The sequence below is a fragment of the Pecten maximus genome, chromosome 7, assembly GCF_902652985.1.
Source record: "Pecten maximus chromosome 7, xPecMax1.1, whole genome shotgun sequence".
NCBI classification, from domain to species: domain Eukaryota; kingdom Metazoa; phylum Mollusca; class Bivalvia; order Pectinida; family Pectinidae; genus Pecten; species Pecten maximus.
Window position 1 is genome coordinate 40,337,927 of NC_047021.1, and position 14,172 is coordinate 40,352,098.

Below are 14,172 nucleotides of genomic sequence, written 5' to 3' on the forward strand. Positions count from 1 at the left end.
GTCCTAAACCTTCGTGCTTTGGACAGTATCCGCGAATGGTGTGATAGTAAACACTCCATACTTAAAACTACATCTTTATGATTGAAGGACACAGACATCATGGATGGACTCTAAATCATCCGGAGTTTGATAAAACTTCAATAAAATTCAATAATGATTATGAATGCGTGTTTGATTGCTGAATCTTCCTGCCTGGTAACTTTTAATCACTAGTAAATGCAGTAAGCTAGTTAGGGGGGACCTTATGGTTGCTACAGTATTTTGCTTCGAATGTTTCAGCATTGTTGTATCAGTGTCAAATTTTCCTCGGTGACAGGCTGATTGGCCAATCTCAGAGGTCATCTGAACATGACCCTGATCTCTGAATCTAGTAAATGATTTTTATCAATTCAATAATAGTGTTTGGTTCTAATGTAAAACTTAAACATCTTTACAACATTTGATATCCTACAAAACAAACAACAATATAACCACATATTAAAATGTTATTGTCTACAGATAACTCCATTTTGATACAATGGTTCGACAGTTTTGTTGATGTTAAATATTGCATTACAATAACTCAGAAGTAGTTCCTTTTAACTCCAAATGTCAAAATAAGGTTAACAATTACCCAGGAAAAAAGATCAATGCTCTACTGTTAAAATAATATTATATTACATTTCATCAGCATTATTTAAAGGTAAATATAACAAGTTACATTACATTTTATCAGCATTATTAGCTCACCAGTCCAAAGGGCAAGTGAGCTTATGACTTGGCATGGCATCTGCAGTCCGTCCGTCATCAACTTTTCAATTTAAACAACTTCTTCTCAATAACCAAGAGGCCCAGAGACCTAATATCAGACATATAGCATGCTGTGATGAAGGGCTACCAAGTTTGTTCAATTGAATTACCTTGACCTAAATTCAAGATCACAGGGATCAAATAGGCTAAAACATTTAAACAAATTCTTCTCAATAACCAAGAGGCCCAGGGAGTCCATATTGGATCTGTAACATGAAGGCTACCAAGTATGTTCAAATGAATGAAGTTGACCTTCATTGAAGGTCGCGGGGGTCATATATTAAATAGACGAAAATCTTGAAACAACTTCTTTTCAATAACCAGTAGGCCAAGGGACTTGATATTGGGTCTTTAGCATGCTGGGTAAAGGGCTACAAAGTTTGTTCAAATGAATGACCTTCAACCATCGGATAGCAGGTGAGCGATTCAGGCCCATTATAAAGTTGAAAATAACAAGTTATATTACATTTTATCAGCATTATATCAACGCCTCGGAATCATCTGTCTCGGGAAAAATCTTTAATGTAATAAAACTGATCATAATAATTTGTTAATGACCTACACTTTAATAGGACAGGCACTTTATTTAACCAGATTCATATTTTTTTTTCACTTGTGTCATTGACAATAATTTAATGTGACGGTGAAGTCTGTAAGCCCGTTGACGGTGAAATGAATCTCTGTTCCGTTATCTGGGTATGGCTGTTTAAAAGTGTCCCGGATTGAGCCAGTGATCTTTGGAGACTGCTCATATGACCACAGCTTACGACACGAAACCCTGAATAATTGGACAAATCTATAACATAAATGTTGACAGTCAATACATTTCTTCATATTACTTTAACATTTCAAGTTGTAATAGGACAAAAATGAATTACCAATTCCTAGTTAAAAATTATCGGCATTACTGAAAAAAAATGTACACGTTAGAATTTCACAGACATATGTCAGCACGGACCCTGTGCACCTTTTGTACGGATATATCGACAAGCGTGATTTTGAATGTCAAATGAGGATCCAAAACAATATTTGTTCCTTCAGTGGCGTCGTAATAAAAGCTCTACAAAGCTACAGAGCTTATGTTTATTGTTAACCATGTAAACGACGATAAATAAAGGTTATTTCATTTCATTTCATTTCATTTCATTTCATTATTTCATTTCTTTGGTTTATTTTTAGGTTAGATTTATTTTGTTTAACGTCCTATTAACAGCCAGGGTCATTTAAGGACGTGCCAGGTTTTGGAAGCGGAGGAAAGCCGGAGTACACGTTTCATTTCATTATTTCATTTCATTATTTCATTTCATTTCATAAAGCACAGGAGACGTTATCACAGAAATCGAAGAAAATTCGGAGATAAATTGCAATTAATAAAAATATATATATACAAGGGGAAATTCCATAGACGATATGTCAACACGGGCCCTGTGTACCTTTTGTTTGGATACATCGCCAGGCGTGATTTTGAATGCCAAATAAGGATAAAGCACAAAAGGCCTTATCACGGAAATCGAAGAAAATCCGGAGATTAGCTTCAACTGAAGCCTCATTGTATAAGCCACACCACACATCCGGTGTTATCGGTTTCTGATTGTGGGCTGTCCGGGCTTTCCGGGATTACCTGCACAACATCCGGTTACCTTCCCAGTCTGTCACGGCTGACACGCTAATCCAGGCTCGGCTGATGGGAATGGATAAAAAAATATATCAAATCACATTGAAAACAAACGATAGGATTATACAGATGACAAAATATCAAATCATATTGACGACAAAATATCAAAATAGCATTGTAGAATTCTACATTTGAATGTGATTTTCGGGATAATAACATGCAGGACTGATTAATGATGTTAGGTGTCAAAAGAAACCTTGATAGGAAATATTGGATACTGTAAATATTTAGCGCGGTGATGAATTGAGGCGCCAACAGTATTTGTCGTAGATAACAATTCATGAATTTAAGTGCTCCAGTGCAAAAACCGCAAAAGTATGTAGGTTTACAGTATAGGATATGTGAGTGTGTGATTAAAAAATAGAATTGGCCTCTAGGTTAACCTCAAACCATGAAGGCTAAGAGTCCACCAGCAGGGATACACAAGTGAATAGTAACATACTTGTATATGTAACGTTAAAGACAAAATATCAATCGGTACTTACGTCAAAATATCAACAACAGGGTTGTTCATAGATAGATAACATTCAATTTTGTCGGGATTAATTGATATAGTCAAACACACCAATGAGTGAAAAGGCTGATCACGTGGACAATTTACACTATGTGTTCTAGTTTGACTTATGTAGGTTTCTTCATCTGCCAAACAATATGTGCCCGATACCGTTCATCCTGAGTCGGACAGTAAATGCGAGTTCAAATTTATATACTTTATATCAAGAGCATATTTTAAACCACGTTTCTACTTTTCTATGGTGTTGAAAGTCCTCGCAACAGTCACGTGCAAGTGCACATGGATAATTAGTCCCCTACCGGTGAAACCGTGGGACCACCGGTTTCCTCTCCGTCCGTCTTGTACCACCTATACATGCAACGCCAAAGCTCTCTGCTTCATTCCTTGAGGGATTTTGATCAAATTTCACGCAAAAATATAGGACCATAATATCACGGACAATTTCGAATTTCGAGGTTTTTGTGTTTTGAAAATATTTCATTGTTATAAACAAATGGATCGGGCACAAGTTATTACAACTTAGAAAAGCCCTCTCCACAAATATATGTTACAGAAAGTGTGATAGGTTTTCGTGTCAAGGTCATTGCAACTAAGTATTGCTTTAGCAATACCCAGTATGCCTGTTTCCGTGTACCTTTGGTTCGAAAACAGTAAACATATATCACAGATATAAAATTCTTTATCAACAGAATATTTTAAGTACACAGTTAAAACTGAATGCACAGCTTGTCCTATGACGTCACTTGCATGTTCACAAACAGGACCAACGAAGAACTATTAGAGCCAACCGCGCTTCAACATGCATCGGCATTACCATACACAATACACGTACCGGGCACTATTGATATGCCCGAAAAAGCTACATGATGTCCCTAATATCACAGACGAGTCATAGAAGGACGAAGCAGCTGTATGATGTCCCTTACATCACTGACGAGTCATTGTAAAAAGCTGTTCGATGCCCCTAACATCACTGTCGAGTCCTAGAATGACGAAACATTTGTATGATGCCCTTAACATCAATGAGGAGTCATGAAAGGACGAAACACTTGTATGATGTCCCTAATATCAATGACGTGTCCTAGAAGTACGAAACAGCTTAATTATGTCCCTAACATCACTGACGAGTCCTAGAAGGACGAAACATTTGTATGATGCCCTTAACATCACTGACGAGTCCTAGAAGGACGAAACATTTGTATGATGCCCCTAACATCACTGACGAGTCCTAGAAGGACGAAACATTTGTATGATGCCCTTAACATCAATGACGAGCCTTAGAAGGACGAAACATTTGTATGATGCCCTTAACATCAATGACGAGTCCTAGAAGGACGAAACATTTGTATGATGCCCTTAACATCAATGAGGAGTCCTAGAAGTACGAAACAGCTCTCAATTTGTGTAGAAAGCTGCTAAGTGTCGAACCACGCTCCTCGGATCTCTAACTGAGACAATATGACCGGCACTCTACCCGACTGAGCTATCGCGGCCCCCGTGGAAGGAAACAGGAGTACCCCGTCACGTGGTAAGGCAGGTGACCATATACCTTTTCACGTCCGGTCGGGTAATCAAGCCCCGGCCTCCTTAGCGAAAAGCAACTGTGTAATCATTGCCCCTCCCGACCACCCAGCTGTCGGCTGAAGATGAGGTCTTCCCCTGTGGACGAAATGGTATGACCTAAACGGTAATTAAGTTATGTAAGCCATTGCATTCGTACTCCTGCTAAATGGACTGTTATTTTGGTATTTTTAGCCTATCATGACCCATCATACTCGCGGGTAAGACCCGATAAGTTCCTGTTATCCAACGTCCATTTCCGGATGACCTTCTCGCGCATTCGCATTTACAGGTACGGTATCACCAGGAATATCTAGAGTTCATATTTCAGCAGTGTATGCAATGAGAATGGTGAACTTCGTACACTCCACAAATGGGATCCCTCTAACAGCGCCTGTCAGATGTGAAATTGAGTAATAGTAATATAATTTCAATTACTGAAATGTATTGATCGTCCCGGGACGACTATTTCACTTTCACAATAGATTCTAACTACAGGGCGTAGTCGGTGTGTATAATTGTATACTTAAAAGAGATATGCCTGTCATTTCCAATATTCATGGAACGTTTTAGACTTGCTACAAACACATAATGTTGAGAGTGATCACTTCTGAGTCTAATCTAAGTCATTTAGAGGGCCATTTTGCGATATAGCTTATTTGATGGCCATAAAATTTACTGCCAAGGAAAAACACGTCCAAGGTAATATCGTCAACAGGTCTGGCAACGGCGAGATTCACCCAGACACTATTGAGCCACAGGGGCCTAACTCAATGAAAATCCTTATTTTTTTATTCTGGATTCTTTGTTTTCAGCAACCTGATACTACTCGGTCACCATGTAATATTTTGAAGAAAAATCACAATTAAAAAAGTCATTAAAAATTTAGAATTAAGAATTTAGTAATACCTTTATTACTAATAATTGATTCCGATCGGGGAATCGAACCCCGTCCGCCTAGGTGTAACCACAGTGCCACCAGATCACAAACAAAGCTTAAGTTGGCGATGGTGTAAATGCTAAGCTATTTAAGGCTGTTCACTACTTCACAATCGGATGTCTCTTTCATTGGGTTATATCTTAAATCGTTGTATAAAACGTGTAAATTTCCTGGTCAGTAGAAAATGGCAAGAGTAACATTTTTTTTATAAAAGTGGTAGTTGTACAGATTTTAATAATTATGATATCCGTCTTGCCTACTTCACCAAAGTTTCTTGAGAGACGTGTGTATACACGCATTTGTAAAAGTTCTTAAATAAAGCTAATAGCACAGTCTTGTTTTAGAGGGAAAAAACTCGTTTGAAGCAACCTTGTAAAGTATTGTTAAATCTTGGGCCAAATATATTGATGATGGACTTTTTAAGATGTGTAGATTTGAAAAAAAGGCTTTTGACTTAATTAACCATTTTATTCTATTATACTTTATAGATGTGACGAAAATTCTATGCCTTTGTTTGAGTCTTATCTTTACCGTAGGGCACAGAAAGTCTCGTTGTGTGGAATTTTGTCAGGATTGGATTATTTGGTTTATTTCATTTAACGCCCTATTAACAGCCAGGGTCATTTAAGGACGTGCCTGGTTTTGTAGGTGGAGGAAAGCCGGAGTACCCGGAGAAAAACCACCGGCCTACGGTCAGTACCAGGCAATTGTCCCCCGTGGGTTTCGATTTCGCAACCCAGAGTGAAAAAGTGTCGGGACTGACACCTTAACCACTCGGTCAGAAAAAAAAAAAAAAAAAAGACACATGGTGTACAACAAGGTTCGATTTTAGGACCCCTACTATTTCTAATTATTTCTTATTAATGTTTTTTCATTATCTGTAGATGGAAATACCGAAATGTATACTGACGATTAAATCTTTCACTATGTAAATACAATCACTGGAAAAATGTACAAGATACTTTACATTCAGATTTAGAAAATGTTACTGAGTGGTGCGATGAAAACAAAATTATTTTAAATGACCAGAGAACAAAATGTATGATTGTTTCCTTAAAAGAGAAACTTTCCTGTTCTGATTTAAACCTTATCACTGATTTGGAACAAATTGAAAAACCTGTTTGGTGTATATTTTGATAGTTGTATGTCATGGAAATTCATGTTGACAAAGCTGTATCTAAAATTAGAAACCTCTAACCTTGATATCTTTTATTGTTAATTTTTCTGCCAGTAGTCGAAATAAATCACGAATATTGTGATAATTGGAACAAGTAAAACTCTAAAAGAAGTCCACTTCTTCTCACGATCTTCGGTGTTTTTTTCTTTGGACCCTAACCGTATGTTGAACGACATACGCTATAGTTCACAGCAATGTGCTTTTAACTCCGTTCGCCTTTCTCGGAAATGTTGGAATGAACGCTCCCATCACAAGAGAATGAAGGCGTTCGTGAAGTTTGGAACGGGGAATGGTAATGTAAATAGTGGAAAAATCAAAAGCTCTTTGGAGTTCTTCAAAACAAACATTTCATTAATTCCAGTTCTAGAGTAAGCACTATCCCAATACGACTGCAGTCCTCACTCGATAGTGTTAAGGATATCTTGAGCAAGTTCTCGTGCCAGGAATGAAATATTGTGTATAATGATTCGATGAATTTTGGAATTCCAATATAAACGAGGGATGTTCGCATCCTTGCAACCACGGTTTTCTCAGGTTTTACAGCGAATCGACCAACGTACACAAGACGTATAATTCTATCAACAAGGGAGGAAGGCAATACTAGGAAATTAGGAGCAAAAAAATAAAGACAAACCAGTCATGCCAGGACAATACGAAAGTCGATAAAAAAAAACTAAGCAAAATGGAGATAAGCGAGGCGTAATGAACGTTGAAAAATAATATCTCATTATGTACAAAGGATTATTTTGTTTGTTTGTTTGTTTGCTGTATTTATCGCCCCGTGAACATCGAGGAAGATTTTGAGGTTGGGTCTCCTTGTTGTAGTTGGTGACTAACTCACTGAACAACATTCGGGAGGCCCGTCGCATGCCACCCAGATCAATTAGAGTTCAATATAAAGGAACTAGCCTGCGAGAAGAGAAACATGTAGTGCCTTTTACATTTGTTTAAATGTTATAACAATATATTGTATATATTTTAAACAAGAAAACAACAATATATCATTAAATTAATTACACACGTACATATCTGGACCGAATGAGAAGGTAAAGCGTGGCGATCTTGCTCAAGTCGAGGCCATTAATCGTAGGATAGCTTAATTGAACCTTATGCACGTAAGAGATTAAAACAGAACGTGACCGAGCATATCTTGTGGTGATTGTGTGACGACTCGAGTGGATGTGATGGAAATCGTGACACGCCTTGATCAGAATCGTGTTTGTCTCGTAACAAAATTGAGACCACCATAGGATAGCGTAGAAGTGTGGAATCTCATGCAAAAGATCTTAGAGCCCCATGTTCTGTTTTAATTGCGGACGTCGTAGCAACCGTAAAAGGCCTTCATCATTTCGATTGTATGTTACGGCAGTATAATTAATACAATTTGGTAGCTGGATAATTATATGGCATGTTATTGACGGTTACGTCACAGCTGTTACACTCTGATGAATTGAAAAGGGTGAGGGCCCTATAAATGATTGTATCCTTTGTGTCAAAAGCGATAATTAGAGGTCACTAAATTATTTTATTTTTCCTGAGCTTTGACCAGAATATGCCAGGGCATTACTGTATCAGAACAAATGCATATGTAGGCTAAGTGTCGGAAGGTTGATGGACAGCTACATAGATAATTTTATATAGCTGCTGCTAATATCATATTCAGTTAATGGAACAAATGTTGATTCTATTTTATTTCACCTGGAAAGGGGGAGGGGGGGGGGGAGGGAGGGATTACACAGTAAAATAGATGGCATGAATTCATCACATAATCCTTTTGAAATCTATCGACTTTTTGATTGTACCCTGCAGTAGTTGTTACAGATGAATATCGAAACCCATCGTCCAGGATACAGATTTTAACATATAATAGATAACAATAGCCATTGTGAGACTGACTTCCCCGTTGGTGTTCGCCATTTACATCACCTATACCATCTGTGTCCAAAGCTTAGAAAGGTGGCATTTTTATATAACTTAAGTCTCATTTGTTCGTCTGAAAGAATTTGAAATCGATATTAATGTTGGATTTTCAAAGCATTTCACAACGCCGGACAAAGGAGCGAAGCAGATCGGTAAAATATCACGTTTAGAAACTATACAAGCTGATATTTAAAACCAAAAAGCTTTGGATCTCTGAAGAACAATGTCCCGACGCTGTCTATGCAATTAAGTGCGTTAAACGATGTTTGAGTTGGTTGTTAAAACAAAGGACCTCTAGAACAATGGACGGTCATTGTTCGACAATGAAAGGTGACTTTATAAACCTATAAACATTTTCCGTAAATTTTAGTATTCTATGGATGTCAAGGTTGCTGTTTAACGACCTCGGGAAGCTGAGGAACAGGCCGGTCTGTGCTGTCGTGGTTGTGTTCTGCGGCAGGACACTTTACCCTGATTGCTCTGGATGGCATGCCGTATGTTGTTCAGAGAGGTAGTCACCAGCTACTACAAGGCGACCCCGAAAACTCACGAAATAAATAATAGGCAATGCACTGACGCATCCTATAGACGTTTGGTTTGTTTGCTTTTGTTTAACGTCCCTATTAACAGCCAGGGTCATTTAAGGACGTGCCAGGTTTTGGAGGTGGAGGAAAGCCGGAGTACCCGGAGAAAAACCACCGGCCTACGGTCGGTACCTGGCAACTGCCCCACGTAGGTTTCGAACTCGCAGCCCAGAGGTGGAAGGCTAGCACATCCTATAGACGCAATGATTCTATAGCACTATGGTATGAATATATACATTGATGGAGAAGTCTATCATTTTCTCCACATCTAGAGTTTTAACTGATAATTAATAAAGTGTTTTCATTCATTCTCTCCACAACCTCAGTTTCAAGCAGATTTTTCAAATATTGCAATCATCCGATGATTTCGTGCCATCTGCAACATATCCGATATGTATTCGCGATTTCATATCTTCAATTCTATACTTAAACATATAAAATAAATAATGGGGAGTGTATTATTAACGAAAACTTAATTATTCAATGATACCTTTTACTGAAATTTACACCGGAAGATAATTTTTCCACTTTTCCTCGACTTATTCATACTTAAACGCGTTGGGAGAACAGCTAATTATTTTAGATAATGAAATCAACGTAATTAGATTTTCATGTGAGCGTATTAGATTCAGGAGTCACTCCTTCAAGAAAATTACTTGTAATTATCGGTTGGTGTTTATTTTTTTATCTGATTTTGCTTCAAGTCTTTTCAGTAAAAAAAAAATGCCAAGTCTGAAACTAAAAGTACTTTCTTTAATTTGGAAGTAGCACGCGTTCTGAAATCGGGCGAGACTGGCGGCATCCTACATGCTCATCAATGGAAGGGATGTACGGGGCTACGTAACCGGTCCAATCCATTGTCGATGGACCGAGAGTGATTCCATCGTAAAGTATTTGGGTTCAATTAGTGGGAATCCGATAAATTACCATTTTTTTGTTTTTTAGTTTAAGGGTTTATCCCCCCCGAGTCTACTTCACCCTCTACGTTTTTTCCAGAGCTCTTAGTGGGTCTCAACAGTCATAATTAAACCCCGTTCCTAATATGAGGAAATTCTGTCGAGTAGTTAACAGTGTTTGTATAAACAGTATTTTATTTACAGATGTAGTTCAACAACGTATAATGTTTTACAAACAGTTCCATAGGATTTGAACATCAAGCTGCAAAAACTCTGTCACGTGTTTCTGAGTAGACTGGTCACCTGTCTATAGAGTATTAAAATAATAAATTAGATTAAGATTTATGATTTTGGTCTGGAGGGTATGTCTGATTTCAAACTAGGAGGAAATTATGATCTAGTATCAGAATTTAGAGGAGCAGTTCTGAGTTCTGTCAAAAAATATGTGCTGTGCCATGATACCGTTGAGGAAAAACTATTGTAGAACATAGCCCGAGTTTCCTCTGGCCCTGACACCATGTCTGGAGTAGGGCCTACACCAGACATAGTGTCAGGGCCAGAGGAAACTCGGGCTATGCAGAACAGTGCATTTCAAGCACTCTGACACACTCGTTGGTTTAAACTCGTACGAAAATTTCACCAAACTGATATATAACGTGAATTTAGTACCGCGAGTATTCTCATGTGGAGATGCATTAAAAAAGTTTGTAAAGACAATGGAAGAAGTTAATAGTCGGTATGCTCTCTTCTGGGAGAAGTCCATTTCCTTGTGAGATATAAAGAAACAAGTTTTGATGCATTTTGATTAAATATTATTCAATATTAATTCGATAAAAATCTAATATAATTGAACTTGACTTTCAACATGAAAGTATTCGAAACAAAAACAGCAGAAACAATTTTAACACCAGCAAATATGGCTTCTCTGAAATTTGAACACACGGTGTCAGTCATATTCCACAGTTATTAACGGCAGGCGAATGACAAGCTCACGAATCGAATCATGAAACAGACTGAAAAATAATCGGTTAACTTGTCACATCTAGGACTGACACCTCAGTATCCCCAGCCAGACACTCGAGATTGAATATTGATTTCCATCCGTCTCCTAATGTCAAGGTCACATGATGTACTTATCAACATGTGGACTGTAGACTCTATGTATCAAATAACAATAAACCTGTGTCAATAAGCATAGCCTTACAATAGGTATACGTGTATACAGTATATCATATAGGTATATTGTCACATACATTTGTGGAGCAGCGGTGGCCGACTGGTTAAGGTGTCCCGACACTTTATCACTAGCCCTCCACCTCTGGGTTGCGAGTTCGAAACCTACGTGGGGCAGTTGCTAGGTACTGACTGTAGGCCGGTGGTTTTTCTCCAGGGTACTCCGGCTTTCCTTCACCTCCTAAACCTGGCACGTCCTTAAATGACCCTGGCTGTTAATAGGACGTTAAACAAAATAAACCAAACACATACATCTATATGTTACAGTCCGGTTTTCACAATAGATATCAAATTTTAAACTAAACTTAGAATTTGAAAAAAAAAAGATATTTTAAACCAATCATTATCGATTGAGACCAGTCGAGACTGTTCTTCCGGTGTCCTTTTTCGGTCTCATATCGCGAAATACCAAGAGTAAAATGGGGTTTAAACAAAATCATCCTTTCTCATCAACAGGATACAATGAAATGTTAATTGTGAGGCTGATATGGAAGATCAGGTTCTCCGGAAGGGTAAACGTCTTCTACTTTATTGACCAAACAACTCATGGTAAATTAGGTCAAAGGTTAATGGCCAAGGAAAATACATTGAGAACAGGGTAGTGACCGCAAAACCACGGGGTATTATCTATGAAAGTAAAGAGTCGTCACATCACACACTGTATTATCTACGGCAGTAAAGAGTCGTCACATCACACACGGTATTATCTACGGGAGTAAAGAGTCGTCACATCACACACGGTATTATCTATGAAAGTAAAGAGTCGTCACATCACACACTGTATTATCTACGGCAGTAAAGAGTCGTCACATCACACACGGTATTATCTACGGGAGTAAAGAGTCGTCACATCACACACGGTATTATCTATGAAAGTAAAGAGTCGTCACATCACACACTGTATTATCTACGGCAGTAAAGAGTCGTCACATCACACACGGTATTATCTACGGCAGTAAAGGGTCGTCACATCACACACGGTATTATCTACGGGAGTAAAGAGTCGTCACATCACACACGGTATTATCTACGGGAGTAAAGAGTCGTCACATCACACACGGTTTTATCTACGGGAGTAAAGAGTCGTCACATCACACACGGTATTATCTACGAGAGTAAAGAGTCGTCACATCACACACGGTATTATCTACGGGAATAAAGGGTCGTCACATCACACACGGTATTATCTACGAGAGTAAAGAGTCGTCACATCACACACGGTATTATCTACGAGAGTAAAGAGTCGTCACATCACACACGGTATTATCTACGGGAGTAAAGAGTCGTCACATCACACACGGTATTATCTACGAGAGTAAAGAGTCGTCACATAACACACGGTATTATCTACGGGAGTAAAGAGTCGTCACATCACACACGGTATTATCTACGAGAGTAAAGAGTCGTCACATAACACACGGTATTATCTACGGGAGTAAAGAGTCGTCACATCACACACGGTATTATCTACGAGAGTAAAGAGTCGTCACATCACACACGGTATTATCTACGGGAGTAAAGGGTCGTCACATCACACACGGTATTATCTACGAGAGTAAAGAGTCGTCACATCACACACGGTATTATCTACGGGAGTAAAGAGTCGTCACATCACACACGGTATTATCTACGGGAATAAAGGGTCGTCACATCACACACGGTATTATCTACGGGAGTAAAGAGTCGTCACATCACACACGGTATTATCTACGAGAGTAAAGGGTCGTCAAATCACACACGGTATTATCTACGAGAGTAAAGGGTCGTCACAACACACACGGTATTATCTAGGGGAGTAAAGAGTCGTCACATCACACACGGTTTTATCTACGAGAGTAAAGAGTCGTCACATCACACGGTATTATCTACGAGAGTAAAGAGTCGTCACATCACACACGGTATTATCTACGGGAGTAAAGAGTGGTCACATCACACACGGTATTATCTACGAGAGTAAAGAGTGGTCACATCACACACGGTATTATCTACGAGAGTAAAGAGTCGTCACATCACACACGGTATTATCTACGAGAGTAAAGAGTCGTCACATCACACACGGTATTATCTACGAGAGTAAAGAGTCGTCACATCACACGGTATTATCTACGAGAGTAAAGAGTCGTCACATCACACACGATATTATCTACGGGAGTAAAGAGTCGTCACATCACACACGGTATTATCTACGAGAGTAAAGAGTCGTCACATCACACACGGTATTATCTACGGGAGTAAAGAGTCGTCACATCACACACGGTATTATCTACGAGAGTAAAGAGTCGTCACATCACACACGGTATTATCTACGAGAGTAAAGAGTCGTCACATCACACACGGTATTATCTACGAGAGTAAAGAGTCGTCACATCACACACGGTATTATCTACGAGAGTAAAGAGTCGTCACATCACACACGGTATTATCTACGAGAGTAAAGAGTCGTCACATTACACGGTATTATCTACGAGAGTAAAGAGTCGTCACATCACACACGGTATTATCTACGGGAGTAAAGAGTCGTCACATCACACACGGTATTATCTACGGGAGTAAAGAGTTGTCACATCACACACGGTATTATCTACGACAGTAAAGAGTCGTCACATCACACACGGTATTATCTACGAGAGTAAAGAGTCGTCACATCACACACGGTATTATCTACGAGAGTAAAGAGTCGTCACATCACACACGGTATTATCTACGAGAGTAAAGAGTCGTCACATCACACACGGTATTATCTACGGGAATAAAGAGTCGTCACATCACACACGGTATTATCTACGGGAGTAAAGAGTCGTCACATCACACACGGTATTATCTACGGGAGTAAAGAGTCGTCACATCACACACGGTATTATCTACGGGAGTAAAGAGTCGTCAC